This window comes from Mauremys mutica, unplaced genomic scaffold (genome assembly GCF_020497125.1).
Source record: "Mauremys mutica isolate MM-2020 ecotype Southern unplaced genomic scaffold, ASM2049712v1 Super-Scaffold_100221, whole genome shotgun sequence".
Lineage (NCBI taxonomy): Eukaryota > Metazoa > Chordata > Testudines > Geoemydidae > Mauremys > Mauremys mutica.
Window position 1 is genome coordinate 156,186 of NW_025423291.1, and position 12,723 is coordinate 168,908.

The following is a 12,723-nucleotide window of genomic DNA, read 5'->3' on the forward strand; positions in this document are numbered from 1 at the left end:
GATTTGCTCCCCTGGAATAGCAGCAGGATTGGGCAGCTGGAAATCTCACCAAAGGAGCTGAAGCCTTGATGGGTCAGACACAGATGTCCCAGGTACTGCATGGGGGGTTTAGGTTTGTTTCTGGACAAGAGCAGTGAGAGTCTTATTGTCTCAACGTTTCAGTAGAAAAATTCAGACCCAAACTGTCTGTGGCGGGGAGGTCGATAGCGGTTTCTTTGGGTTTGATTTAGTTTGTTTTCTCTTTCTCATTGTAAAAGCCCTGGATCATTTTGATGGGAACAATGTTTGCACAAGGCCAAGGAAAAATAAGAAAAGTTAAACATCTGCATTGGAGTGAGGGGGTCTCTGAGGGCCAGGGCAGGGGTGGAGATTTTCATGGGGAGGGGGTTAAGGGATGAATGAGACACTTTTGCGGGAACACAGGGGGATGTTTTGCAGTTTAATTTTTCCAAAGGGAAACCTCCCCACTCTCCCTGTGCTGCTGCCCAGCTCAGACCCCACTGACACCCCTGTGACGAAGTGGGAATTTTCAGAATGTTTTGCATATTGTGCATGCCTCAGTTTCCCCTAGTTGTTGCATGATTATCTAGATCAGAGGTCCAAAACGCAGGGTGCATCCCACCAGGTGGAATGAAGTAACACTCAGGGGAATGGACCTGGGGCCCAGGCCAGCCCCCAGAGTGTGTGGGGAGGGAGCACCATCCAGATCCACTCCTGGCTGTAGCCCCAGCTGCTGGCCCTGGCTGCTGGCCTGGCTCCCAGGGCTCCACTCCCAGCCCTACACCTGTGGCTCTGCTACCGGTCTCTGCCCCCACCCCCAGCTCTGGCCCCTGCCTCAGCCCCCTGACACCTGTCTGCGTCCCTTCCCCCACAGCTGTGGCCCCATTCCCAGGTGTGGCTCATGGGGGCACGGACAAGGGTAAGGGGGGGCCTGACCCTCAAAAAGTTTTGGGACCACTGATCTCGGTGCTGGGACAAGGGTGTTTACTCTGCGGAGACCCCCAAAGGGCAGGTGTGGCTGCTGTCCAGCTGCCTGGGCCCAGACAATGGCCACAAATTCTGTCTCCTAGCAACTGCTGGCCGGGGCGCACCTGCTGCAAGACACCAGCTGGCTGGGATGAGTTGGAGAACAAAGAACGAGGTAGAGGCCAGGTGAGCAGGTTACCGGGGAAACAGAACAAAGGACAGAAGAGGGGAAAGGGCCTGGCTGAGTTGGGCTGTTGGAAGCAAGGAGTCTGCTGGGTTGGGGACTCGACGGGAGAGCCCAGGCTCTGAGTTCGGGGTCTCCCCCAAGATGGACGTTGCTGAATCTTCCTGCTTCCTGTGCGAACACAGAACTTTCCCAGTCTGGATTCCAGACCACTAATAAACCTTCTGTTTTACAACGCTGGCTGAGAGTCACTGGTGATTGCGGAAGTTGGGGGTGCAGGACTCCTTTGCGGGGGGGGGGGTGTGAGGCTTTCCCAGGTGTCCTGCTAAGGTGACTCACTACAGGAAGCTCCTGGCATGGAACAGGGGTGCTGAAAGCTCCAAGGTCAGTCCCAGGAGGTGCTGAAGGCAAGGAGGTTTCCCGCAGTGACAGCGTCCCCTGGGCGGTGTCACACTGATGAGGGCTCTGCCTGGGTTTGGTTCAGAGCTGTTCCAGAGCACTGAGCCTGGGTCAGGCCCCAGCATGTGACCTGCAGGCTCCACTCTGGCAAAGCTCCCTGTCCCTGGGCTTTGGCACCACTAGCCCCTGCTTGGTGACTAGGGGTCAGTTTAGGGGAGTGATTCCCAAAATGTGGGGCATGCCTCCTAGGGGGGCACAGAGGAATGTTCATGGGGGCACCTCAGGGTTGAGCCAGCCCCCATGGAGGGCACGGAGGGAGCCCCACTCAGCCCCACTCTGTCCCAGCTCTTCGCCCACCCTACCCTCAGCCTGAGCCTGAGCCCCTGGCCCAGCCGCGACCCCCTTACCTGTGTCTGCACCCCTCTCCCCTGCAAGCCACAGCCCCACTCCCAGCCCTGGTTCTCGACCGCAGCTTCTGGGGGGCCTTGGCCATGGCTAAGAGGGCACAGTGTGAAAAGTTTGTGAAAAGTCGGTCCTCAATTGCTTCTATGCAGTCCAATAAAAGCTATTCGTCACCAACCCACCCCCCATCAGGACGGACTAGGTATGTTCTGCTGCCCTTCACTCATGCAGGAAGGATAATAACATTTCATTCCACTCAATCCTAAAGTGATTTGTAGCCCGCCACCAGCCAAAACTGGTCATTTTGGGAAAGTGGCCCCATCATGCTGCATAGCTAGACAGAGTAGGTGTGTCTATGCAAACACGGTCTGTTCCTGAAGTCTTTCCCCCAGCTCCTCACTAGATGTGAGGGGGGAGCTCATTCAGCCCCTGAGTCCACTTAGTGTTTCAAAACTCCTTATTGTCCCTATCTCTGCTGGCCTTAGATTTCTCCTCCTGTTCATCTTTCAGCAGTTCTGATGAGGTGGCCGAGTGGTTAAGGTGATTGACTGCTAATCCATTGTGCTCTGCATGCATGGGTTCGAATCCCATCCTCATCGGACACATTTAGTCTTCATTCCTCCTTTATAGACAGCCATCTCCCCCATTGGTACAATAACAGACCCAACAATGTTGCTTCTTGCAAACAAAAACCTTCTCAGGAACTCAGAACTCCCTTGCTTTAAATTAAATGTCTAAATCCCAGATTTCTTAAAAAAAAGAATTCTCTAGTCCTGTATTTCTTAGTTTTTATCTCAAAAGGTAACATCCTCATCATCTCCCCCAAACACCCTGGGACCTGCCGAAATAATTAAAATACCCCCATCCTGAGCAAGGCCAGAACAGTGAACCAGAGCTAGTGTCTAGGCCAAGCTGTTCTGAAGGAGGCAACTCAAACATTTTCTCCCTGCTTCCCTTGGCAAGGTCTGACTAAGAAAACAAAATTCCCCAAACTGAAAATTTTCTGCTGAAACACCAATACTAGTCTGGTTGGGGACTTTGATATGAATGTATTATTATTATTATTCTCTTCTGATTTATCTCAGTTCAGTGTTTGTCCTCCGGATGTGTTTACAGATATTGAGTTGTGGGGGAGAGAGGCCAATTCATAATGTCTCTACCCCCCTTTCATAGTGTCTTCCAACTTGCTAGGAAGCTCCTTTGCTGCGATGTGAGTCAAGCAGTGTCCATTGTCGCTGTGCTATCTCAGAGAAGTCTGCATTGTACACGGTCCTTGGGAGTGTGAATCCCTTCAATGGGCCAGCAGCAAGTCCGGCTCCTCCCTTGTCGCACCTGAAAGTCTGGTAGGGGGCATTTCCCCGCCTCATAACATATCTCAGTAACACACACCAAGCAAAACTTCATAACTTCCCAACCAATGCGAGCACACACAATCCAACACGATATTAATGTACAACAGATCAAGATTTTTGAAATGATACCTCACAAGGCAGACTTTGTACAAACCGTGTCATCATTATATGAGAGTGGTGAATATGGGGCTTCCAAGGCGCTGCTTTGAGTAGAGTGTGCCACACCTGGGCTTCCATTGCAATGGAGACATACCCTTAGAGTCCATCTCTCCTGGGATAAATATGGCAGCAAGGCTGGCCTGGGTCATCTGACTTGGGCTCATGGAGCTAAAGCTGAGGGGCTAAAAACTGTGGTGCAGATATTTGTGTTCACACTGAAGCCTGGGTGATCTCCAGGGCCTGCAGACATCAAACGATGAGGAATTCTGCACACAGAGAGGACCCTGCTAGTGGAAAATGCCTTTGGAAAAGCCCCTTCTGTCACCAGCTGTGGTCGTACAGTGCTCAGTGCTCTGTGTTGTGGCCTCAAGAGCCATGGATGCAAGTTGAGTTACGATGACCTTTTCCTTGTCTCCATGTTTCTTAGGTGCCTCCTTCCGACACTTTCAGAAAAAATGACTGGTTTCTTTTGGAAGCATCTGCACTGCAAGGCAAAGGCATCTTCTCTGCTTCCTCAAAAGATTGACCAAAAGGTGGGAAGAGCAGACACATTTGGCAAGGCACCACTGGGTGCTGCATCCCTAACCTCCACTTTACCTGGCAGGTGCCTGGCCCAGCTTAGCCACAGTGCTGCTCTCTGGGACTTTTCTCCCAGCTGCTCCATTTCTCATCACTGACAATCAAAAGGAAGGTGACATGACCTCTGTGTGTGGACATCCCCAGCAAATCACAAGGACGTGTGGCACAGGCTCTCGTGTTGCAGCAATTGCAGTCGAAGCAACCGCCATGCCAATGCCAGTCACAGCAGCCTTTTCATCAACTCCAGGCTTGTGATTTGATTCTTTCCAATGCTTCTCTCCAAAGAAGCCTTTTCCTTAGCAAGCAATTACTTGGATACCAAGGGAGGTCTCTTCTGTTTCCTAGAAAGACACAGGAAAATGTGAGCAGAGGAGACAAAAGCCATGCAACAAGGCACCACTGGGAGTTGAACCCAGGATCTCCTGTTTACTAGACAGGTGCTTTAGCCAGCTAAGCCATGGTGCCTGCCTTGCAAAAGGGTTTACAACTGTTCCATTTGATGGTTCAGGATAACACCTGCAAATTCCAAAGTACAGACGTTCCCCATTTCCCTCAAGACTTGCAGACCTTGAGGTGTCTGGCTCTCCATGCACAGCAAGCCACAGCTGAGTTGACAGAGGGCTTCTAACATGTGCTTCTCCCACCAGCCACTGTGATCATATAGTGGTTAGTGATCTGTGTTTCAGTCGCAGCAACCTCGGCTCAGTTCTGAGTCATGGTAATCTTTCCTTCAGCTCTAGATTTCTCATTTGCCGCTTTCCAAGTGTGGTGGGGTGGCTGCCCCAAACAAGCAGAAGAAAGATTAAGGCAGCCTTGCAGAGGCTGTGCAGAACCCAGCGTATCAGGAAAGGGCTTATTGGGAGAGCCAATCAGGAGAAGGCTTGCTGGAGCAGCCCATATATAAAGGGCTGCTCAGCACAGCAAGAGTCAGTCACTCCTTGGAATTTGAGGAAGGAGGATTGGCTGCCCTGAAGGAAGGGCACCATTATCAGAGTAGTGCTGGGTGGGTAAGGGGAGCATGAGTGACCTCCTGGCCGACTACTGCCAGACTGAGGCCCTGATACAACGGCGGAGGAAGGTGCTAGGTCTGTGGGGAAGTGGTCCAGAGAAACAGATGGTGGGGGTTGGAGGTGCACCCCTTTTGCCTCAGTCGCTGCTGACACAGGTGGCTACACCCTGGACTGCAGCTGGCCACTGAGGCAAGTGTCTGGGTAGAGGACGGCTGCCCCCTGGAAGAGGGGAGAGACCTGAGTGGGGCACAGCCAGAGGGCTGTGTCCATAAGAGGACATTGAAGTCCTGAGAACGACATGGGTCCTAATGATAGAACAGATGGCAGCCAGACGCCACTAGATGAAGGCGCACCAGGGGACCAGAGCTAATTGCCAGGACAGCCAACAGGAGGCACTGCAGTGAGGCATGCCCCATGGCACCAAGACTTAGCCACAAGGAAGGCTCTCTCTGTCTTGAACCACTACTTAGAAGGATTCTGCTGACAGGTCTTTTCTTTTTATGAAAAGAGATACAAAAAAGGAGCCAACAGAGACATTAGGTTCAGCAAGGAAGAACTGTCAGGCCGAGCCAGGATTTCCTGGTTACTAGGAAGGCTCTTCAGCCAGCTCTTCCCAAAGACCACTATCCAGAGGCCTTTTAACAGCCACTGCAGATGTTCATCGACAAAGAGATGCCAAAATAGAGTTCTCCACTGCCTGCAGCCATCACACTACCAGGAGTTCTGTGCACAGAGAGGCCCCTGCTGGTGGGAAAAGGCTTTGGTAGAGACTCTTCTGACACCAGCCATGGTCATATAGCGTTTAGCACTCTGTGTTGTGGCTTCAGCATCCACAGATGCAAGCTCAGTTAGGGGATGTTTTCTTGTCTCCACATTCGTCTAATGGCTCCTTTCAACACTTGTCACCAAAAAGACCTGTTTCTTTTGCAAGCAATGTACAGCTAGGCAGAGGCAATCTTCTCCATTTCCTCAAAAGATCACCAAGCTGCGGGGAGAGGAGACGCATTCAGCCAGGCACCACTGGGTGCTGCATGCTGAATCTCCTCTTTATTCAGCAGGTATCTGTGAAGGACATAATCTACACAGTGTAGAGGTCAAGAATAGGAGTTTATTACACACAGCGCTGGCGGAGTGTCACCTTGCGTATTAGGCTCATAGACACTGTCAGTCAATTGATTACAATAGAATATATAGATTTTCCATGGGCAGGGTAAAGTGACGGGGTAGGCAGTTCCACACCCCAGGATAGGTTCTGCACCAAGACAAGATAGCACAGTAGCCAATGGTTAACAGGTTACATAATGTCTCCACCTATGGTCTCAAGTTAGCAAGTTAACATTTAATGAATAATTTGATAAAATGTGAGTAGTATAAAATATCTATGTTGAATTCTGATTTGAGGTCCATAGGAAAGGAGCAACTCTTTTGATTGTCCAACAGGTACATTCCTAGGGGTTAAAGCAAAGAACCAGTGAAAGCATATGGCAATAAACATTGTTTTCTGTGTGTCTAAAGGCAAGGCATTGGTCTCTTGGGAGGGAAGTGGAAAGATGCCATATCTTATACTGACATGTGCCTACTTCTCATAAACTCAAGATTGGATCTGTGGGAAGAACGTCTCTCTACAGAAGAGATTAACAGAAAAGGAAAAGGGATTCTTTGCTCAATTTGCAACTCTGAATAAGACACAATTATTTACTTCTTAGCTCCAACACCTGGCAATTTGCTGACCAGGCCTATCTTAGCAAGCAAGGCTTTCTGTTTACCCCAGCTTTCTCTTAGCTGATCACTATTTGCTAGGCCTCTGGTCCCTTGACCATACTCTGGACTTTGGCTCTGGAAAAGAGCTGGCACAATCCATAGATCAGGTTGTTATATAAACTGCACATGGATTTGAACCCTTCACATCCAGTAATGGCAAAGTCCTTGGTTCCGGCTTGTAGCAGTGATGGAATAAACTGCAGGTTGAAATCAAGTCTCTGGAGTCCATCCACAGCTGGGATGGGTCATTCAGTCCTTTGTACAGAGCTTCAGTTTGCAGCAAAGTCCCTTCAGAGGTATGAAGCAGGATTGAAGACAAGATGGAGATGAGGCATCAGCCTTTTATAGTCTCTTGCCATGTGGTTTTTGCTTTCTTTGTCCCAAGGACACTCTATCCAGCACGTGGCATAGAAAAATTTTAAAGTTCTGTCCATAGGGCAGATCCCTGCATACCTTGCTGAGTCACAAAGCATATCTGACTTCTCTCAGTGGGCCAGTTGTATAGCTGATGGTCCTTAATGAGCCATCAAGCAGGCTAGGCAGAATTGACACCAATTTGTCTGGCTGGAGTATTCCCCGGAAGCAGAGCACAAGTTTGAAATACGGGCAGCATAGAGCCAATATTCATAACGTCAACTACAAAAATGATACACATCCAGAGATAGCATAATTCTAATCAGCCAATCATAACCTCTCAATAGACCCCTTACACGACAACCTTTCTATAATATTGGCTGCAAATATAGAACAGTGGTCGCAACGGTGAGCTATACAGTTACAGATTATGTCAATAACATCACAGGAGATGACACGGCATCAGTGAGACTGATACTGGAATACTGCCTCCAGTTTTGGTGTCCTCATTTGAAAAAGATGTTGTGAAATTGGAGCTGGGTCAGCAAAGAGCCACCAAATGTTGTGAGGGCTGGAGAAAAATGCCTTCTAGGGAGCTATTGAACAAGCTCAACCTGTTTAGCTTATCAAAAGAAGATTGAAAGGTGATTTCATTGAAGTGTTGAAGGGCCTTACTGGAGAGAAAAGATTGGCTATTAAAGGGCTCTTTAATGTAGCAGAGAAAAGCATAACAAGCCCCAATGGCTGGACGGTGAAAAGAGACAAATTCATATTACAACTAAGGCACAAATATTCAACAGCAAAGATGATTCACCACAGGAACAAGCTACCAAGGAAAGTGGTGGATTCACAATCTTCTGATGTCATTTAATGAAGACTAGATGCCTTTCTGGAATGTGTTTACCCAAAAAGTAGCTATTGTGTCATACAGGAGGCCTGTGATATGCAGGGGGTCAGATTAGATGCTCTAATGGTCTCTTCTGGCCATAAAGTCGACAAATTTCTGAAAAACTGAGTGTAGTATTGGGAGCAGCGGCTGATGTTTTACTGTCTAGCCGGCTTGCTTCCTAGAACGAACACTCCTTGAGTGGGGTGATCCACAGGGAGTAGCTCAAACCTCCAAAGTCCCTGGGCAGGGGCAGGACATTAGCACAGCAAGGGAGGGGTGTGGCAGTGACATCACAAAGGCTTTTTGCAGGACCTCAGACTATTGGTCAAAAGTGGTGGGGAGGTGGTGACCTCACAGAGAGATGCTGACATCAGCCAGGCAGGACAGGGGTGAGGGGCCAGGGAAACCTCAGAGACCCCTGTGGCTTTGCTTCAGCAAGTCTCCTTTTCCAGGTCTCTCTTTGAGGACTGAGAGTATTCGGTTTCACATATGTGAGCGCCAGGAGGAACCTCTTTTGAGTTTTCTCCTTCCCTTTTCCTGATTTTACTAGAAAACAACCATCCCTGTTTAGAAGGTAAGAACCTCCTTGAGGTTTGAAACCTGTTCAGTCTGATCCATCTGGTGACCGTTGAATTCTAGGCATGGAAAACACGAGCTTAAGGAGGCAGAATTTTATTCTGCACCTGGGATTTTGTCCCTTAGAATCACTGTGGTCATTAGGGTTTGTCCTTTTTGTTTCACCTTTTCCTCCCTCCCTCCTTTCTCTTTGTCTCTTGCTTCTTTTGTCCTTTCACCTGTTCCCCTCCCAACACCAGGAGCTGTGTGTGTGTGTGTGTGTGTGTGTGTGTGTTGCGGGGGAGTGCTCTGCAGCTCCCACTGTGGGAGATCCACCCAAAAATGTGGGTCTGAAATAGTGCTCGGGCAGTGATCCTCACCGGTGACCTGGGCCATCCTTTGGGCTCTCTGGTGAGAACCCTCAGCTTCTCGTCCTCAGTCTCTACCCTCTGAGCAGGGGGTTATTGACAGGGAGGAGACTCAGGTCCTTGTTGTTCTCTTTGAAGACCAAGGAAATAAGTCAGAACCAGTTCTATGTTTGATGAATTTTGCTGCTTCACTGCATTAATGGTCTCTGAGCAGTTCATGATTCTCTCTAACATTGCAGTTCTCCTCAAATACTTGCTGAATAATTACTGTGCACTGTTGTTGGTGTGGAGCTCATCTGAGAGCACTTTACTCAGGTCATTCAATGTAGGAAATTCAAGATCCGATGGTTAGTTTGAAAATCAGGGCTCTTGGGTCCTATTCCCAACTCTGCCACTGCCTGCCTGTGTGACCTAAAACAAGTAAATTCTCCTTTCTCAGCCTTAGCTGCTCCCTCTTTCAAATTGGGATAATAATGATCCACTCCTACCTACCTCAACACACTCACTCTTCCCCAACATACACGTTATCTCTCCCCCCACACACACACAGTCTCCACACTGCAGTTGAAAGGCAGCTGGCAATCTAGTAGGATGCCCATTGGGCAATGGGGTAGGGAAACCTGCTGGCATTAGACTTGTTGGGGCCTGAGGCTGAAGTCAAAAGTCTGAGCCCCACCACCCAGGGCTGAATCCCTCAAGCTCTGGTTTTGCCCTTCCCCCACTTGGGCGGAGCTCAGGCTTTGGCTCCCCCCTGCCCTGTGTGGGAGGGGCTTGGTCCCTCTTTCCAGGGCCATGCAGTAAGTTTTTTTGGCAGAAGGTGGTTGCAGTGAAAAGAAGTTTGAGAAAACCTGGCATAGAGCATCTCCATTACTGAGCTGCAGCAGCAATGTTGCGGGGGAGTTTGAAATGTTGACGTGTCTTTAGCCTCTGAACACATCTAGACTTGGCTCCCTGTGGCACCCTGGGTGATCAGACACTGAAAGTACAGCCATGGAGACACCACACAGCCTAGCTGGCAAGAATCAAGCCTCCACAGAAAGGCACCTCTGGTTTCCTAGCCCAGCTCCCTAAGCCCTCAGCCACAATCACTTAACACAGGGGCCTTTCTACACTCTGGTTCTGTTCTCACTGAAGGGTCATTTCCAATGGTTTGCTCAGACCAGCTTCCCCAGCGCACTCACTGCTGTGCAGCTCTGTACGTGTGGCCATGGCTGAGCAGCAAGAATTCCTGCCCATTTCCCCAGTGGCTGGAGCATGGCTAGAGTGTGTCTGTGGTTAATGATGTTGCTGTAGATTGTTCATTTCCTGCAATTCAGACAGTCCCTTTTCCCAACATATCTCCAGCACATCAGTAATTCCAATAACGGGCAGGTTTTCTCTGGGGCACTGAGATTTTTCAGAGAGTTGGTGGCTCCTTTCTTTCCTCACCCTGGAGTAAACTCAGCTTTTTATTCTGTGGTTCATGTTTTATGGAATAATAGCAGCAGCTTGAAGAAAGAGAAGAGTGAATATCTCACTGTCAGGGCTGAAGGTGGTCACGTCCTCTCTGTCTGACCATCGCCATTGCAGGAGAGAAGGTTTCAATGGAATCGAATGCCCTGGCTCAGACAAGAGATACAGGGAGGTTTTGCTGTTCATGGATCTGTGCAAAGGAAATTGTGTCTCTGTGTGAAACTGAGGAGGGAAATGAAATGCCCACCGGGTGGCACAATGCCCTAAGCTAAGGCAGGAGGGGGAAGGACTAGAGCTGAGGAATGACTGAAGTGGACTCACGTGGGATTGAAATGACATTTGTTTCTGTCAGGTAGTGAGAAATGTGACATTAATTCAGATGCGGGGTTGAGGCTTCTTTAGCTGCTTGTAAAACTTGAACTTGATTTCCCAGAAGGAAGAGAGGGAAAGTCTGGGGCTGCCTTTAGTCCCTGGCTGGGGTCTCCTCGCCAGTGAAAAACATCCCTTGTTTGGTGCTGCCAAGGGGATCGTGCAGAGCTGAGACGTCCCTCGGCTTGGATCAAAGGGGGAGTTGGATGGAATTTATCACACAACCCTCCCTGCTCCCCAGAGCCCCACGGGGAGAATCTAGAGAAGGGGGAGTCATTCCTCCCCTGCGCTCCCAGAAGAGCTGCTAGGGCTCCTTCCTGCCAGCTACTCACCCCTGGATTCACCCTCAGCTCCTGGGATCTTTCTGCTCCAAAGGCACCAGAGTCCTGGCATGTGGAGGGCGTCACTGCACAGTCTGAAACACAAGGGAGGTTTCTGGAATTGAAGGAAGGAGCAGAAAATGGAGAGGAAAGAAACAGAGAGAAAACGCCTCTTCTCTCTCCCCTCCCTCTCCCAGCAAGAAATGTTACCAAGGACCAGCGTTAGGGGAACTGGTGCCCGGGGCAAAACTTGTACTTTAGCACTTCCCCATCACCCCTGGGCAATCCCCCTCCCCCTTTAGTGCTAGCTCCTGCACTCCCAACCCTTGTGCCTCCTTCACCCCTAACTCCTGCTCCCTCCTGTGCCCTAACCGCTACACTGTGTCCCCTTTGCCCTTAACTCCTGCACTCCCCTCCTGTGCCACCAGCCACTGCCCTGCTCCTGCACCCCCTTCACCCCTAACCCCTGCACTCCCTCCTGCACCCACGTGGGGACACTGACCTGTGTGCATGGAGCAGCTGGCATTGCTGCCTGCTCCTCCCTGGGATGCTGCTCCTCCGGGCACCCCAAGGGGCTGCAGGGGCAGGGCGAGAAGTGACATCGTCTGCGCTCCCTGCATCCAGGTCACTTTCCTCAGCTGGGCTGTATCAGGGGAGGGCAGAGAGCAGCAGCTTCTGATGCTCCCCTCCCAGCACAGCCCAGGTGGGGACAGTGACCAGGACGCATGGGGCACATAGTGTTGCTCCTCACTCCCCCCAGCCCTCTATGGGGCCACGGAGGAGCATTGGGGCAGGGAGAGCAGTGAGCATCTTTGCACCGGCACACGGTGCCCTTTGACCCCCTGGAGCCCTGGGCGGCTGCCGGGGCCCCACCACTAAGGCCGGCCAGGCTCCCCAGCATGAACAGCAGAGACACAGGGAGACTGGCCCCACACTGAGCAGTGGTAGCCTGGGCGGCTCATAATGGAGGCTCGGGGGGGAGGGGTTGCTCAGCCTCCCCAAACCTTGCATCGCCAAGGAGACAGTGAGGCCAATAACTAGGTGCCCTGGCCAAATTGGGCCCCCCTGGAAAAGTCTCCCCCATGTCGGCCCCAGGGCTGGAGGAGCTCCCACTCCCTGCTACGGCCCGGGGGCTGCAGCAGGGGCACAGAGCGTCTCTGGTCTCGGGGCCGCAGCGGGGCAGGGGTAAAGGAGTGACAGGGTGGGGCCAGTGGTGAAACAGAGATGACAGTGGATGGGGCCGTGGGTAGAAGGGGGCGGAGCCACAGACAGAAGTGGGGGGTTATGGTTCCAGTTCTGGGGCTCCCGCACTTGTTCTCCCTTCCCTGGGCTTTAGCATCACTAGCCCCTGCTTAGCGAGTAGGGTTCAGTGGTCCCCAAAATGTGGGGCATGACTCCTAGGGGGACACAGAGGCAAATTCATGGGGGCAGCAGCACTCAGCCCCCATGGAGGGAGCACCATTCAGCCCCACTCTGCCCCAGCTCTTCCCCAACCCCACCCTCAGCCTGGGCCCCTGACTCCCAGCCCAGCCTCGACCCCCTCAACCCTGTCCGCACCCCTCTCTCCCCAGCAAGCAACAGCTCCACTCCCAGCCCCGGTTCTC

At 51.2% G+C, this 12,723-nt stretch overlaps 2 non-coding genes across 2 annotated transcripts; one reads left to right on the plus strand and one right to left on the minus strand.

Annotated features, from left to right (window-relative positions):
• Nucleotides 1-2,468: 2,468 nt before the first annotated feature.
• On the plus strand, nt 2,469-2,550 carry TRNAS-GCU. The gene has a single exon. It is a non-coding gene; the product is annotated as a tRNA-Ser (tRNA).
• Nucleotides 2,551-4,432: 1,882 nt separating this feature from the next.
• TRNAT-AGU lies at nt 4,433-4,506 on the minus strand. Its single transcript has one exon. It is a non-coding gene; the product is annotated as a tRNA-Thr (tRNA).
• Between the last annotated feature and the right edge of the window lie 8,217 nt (nt 4,507-12,723).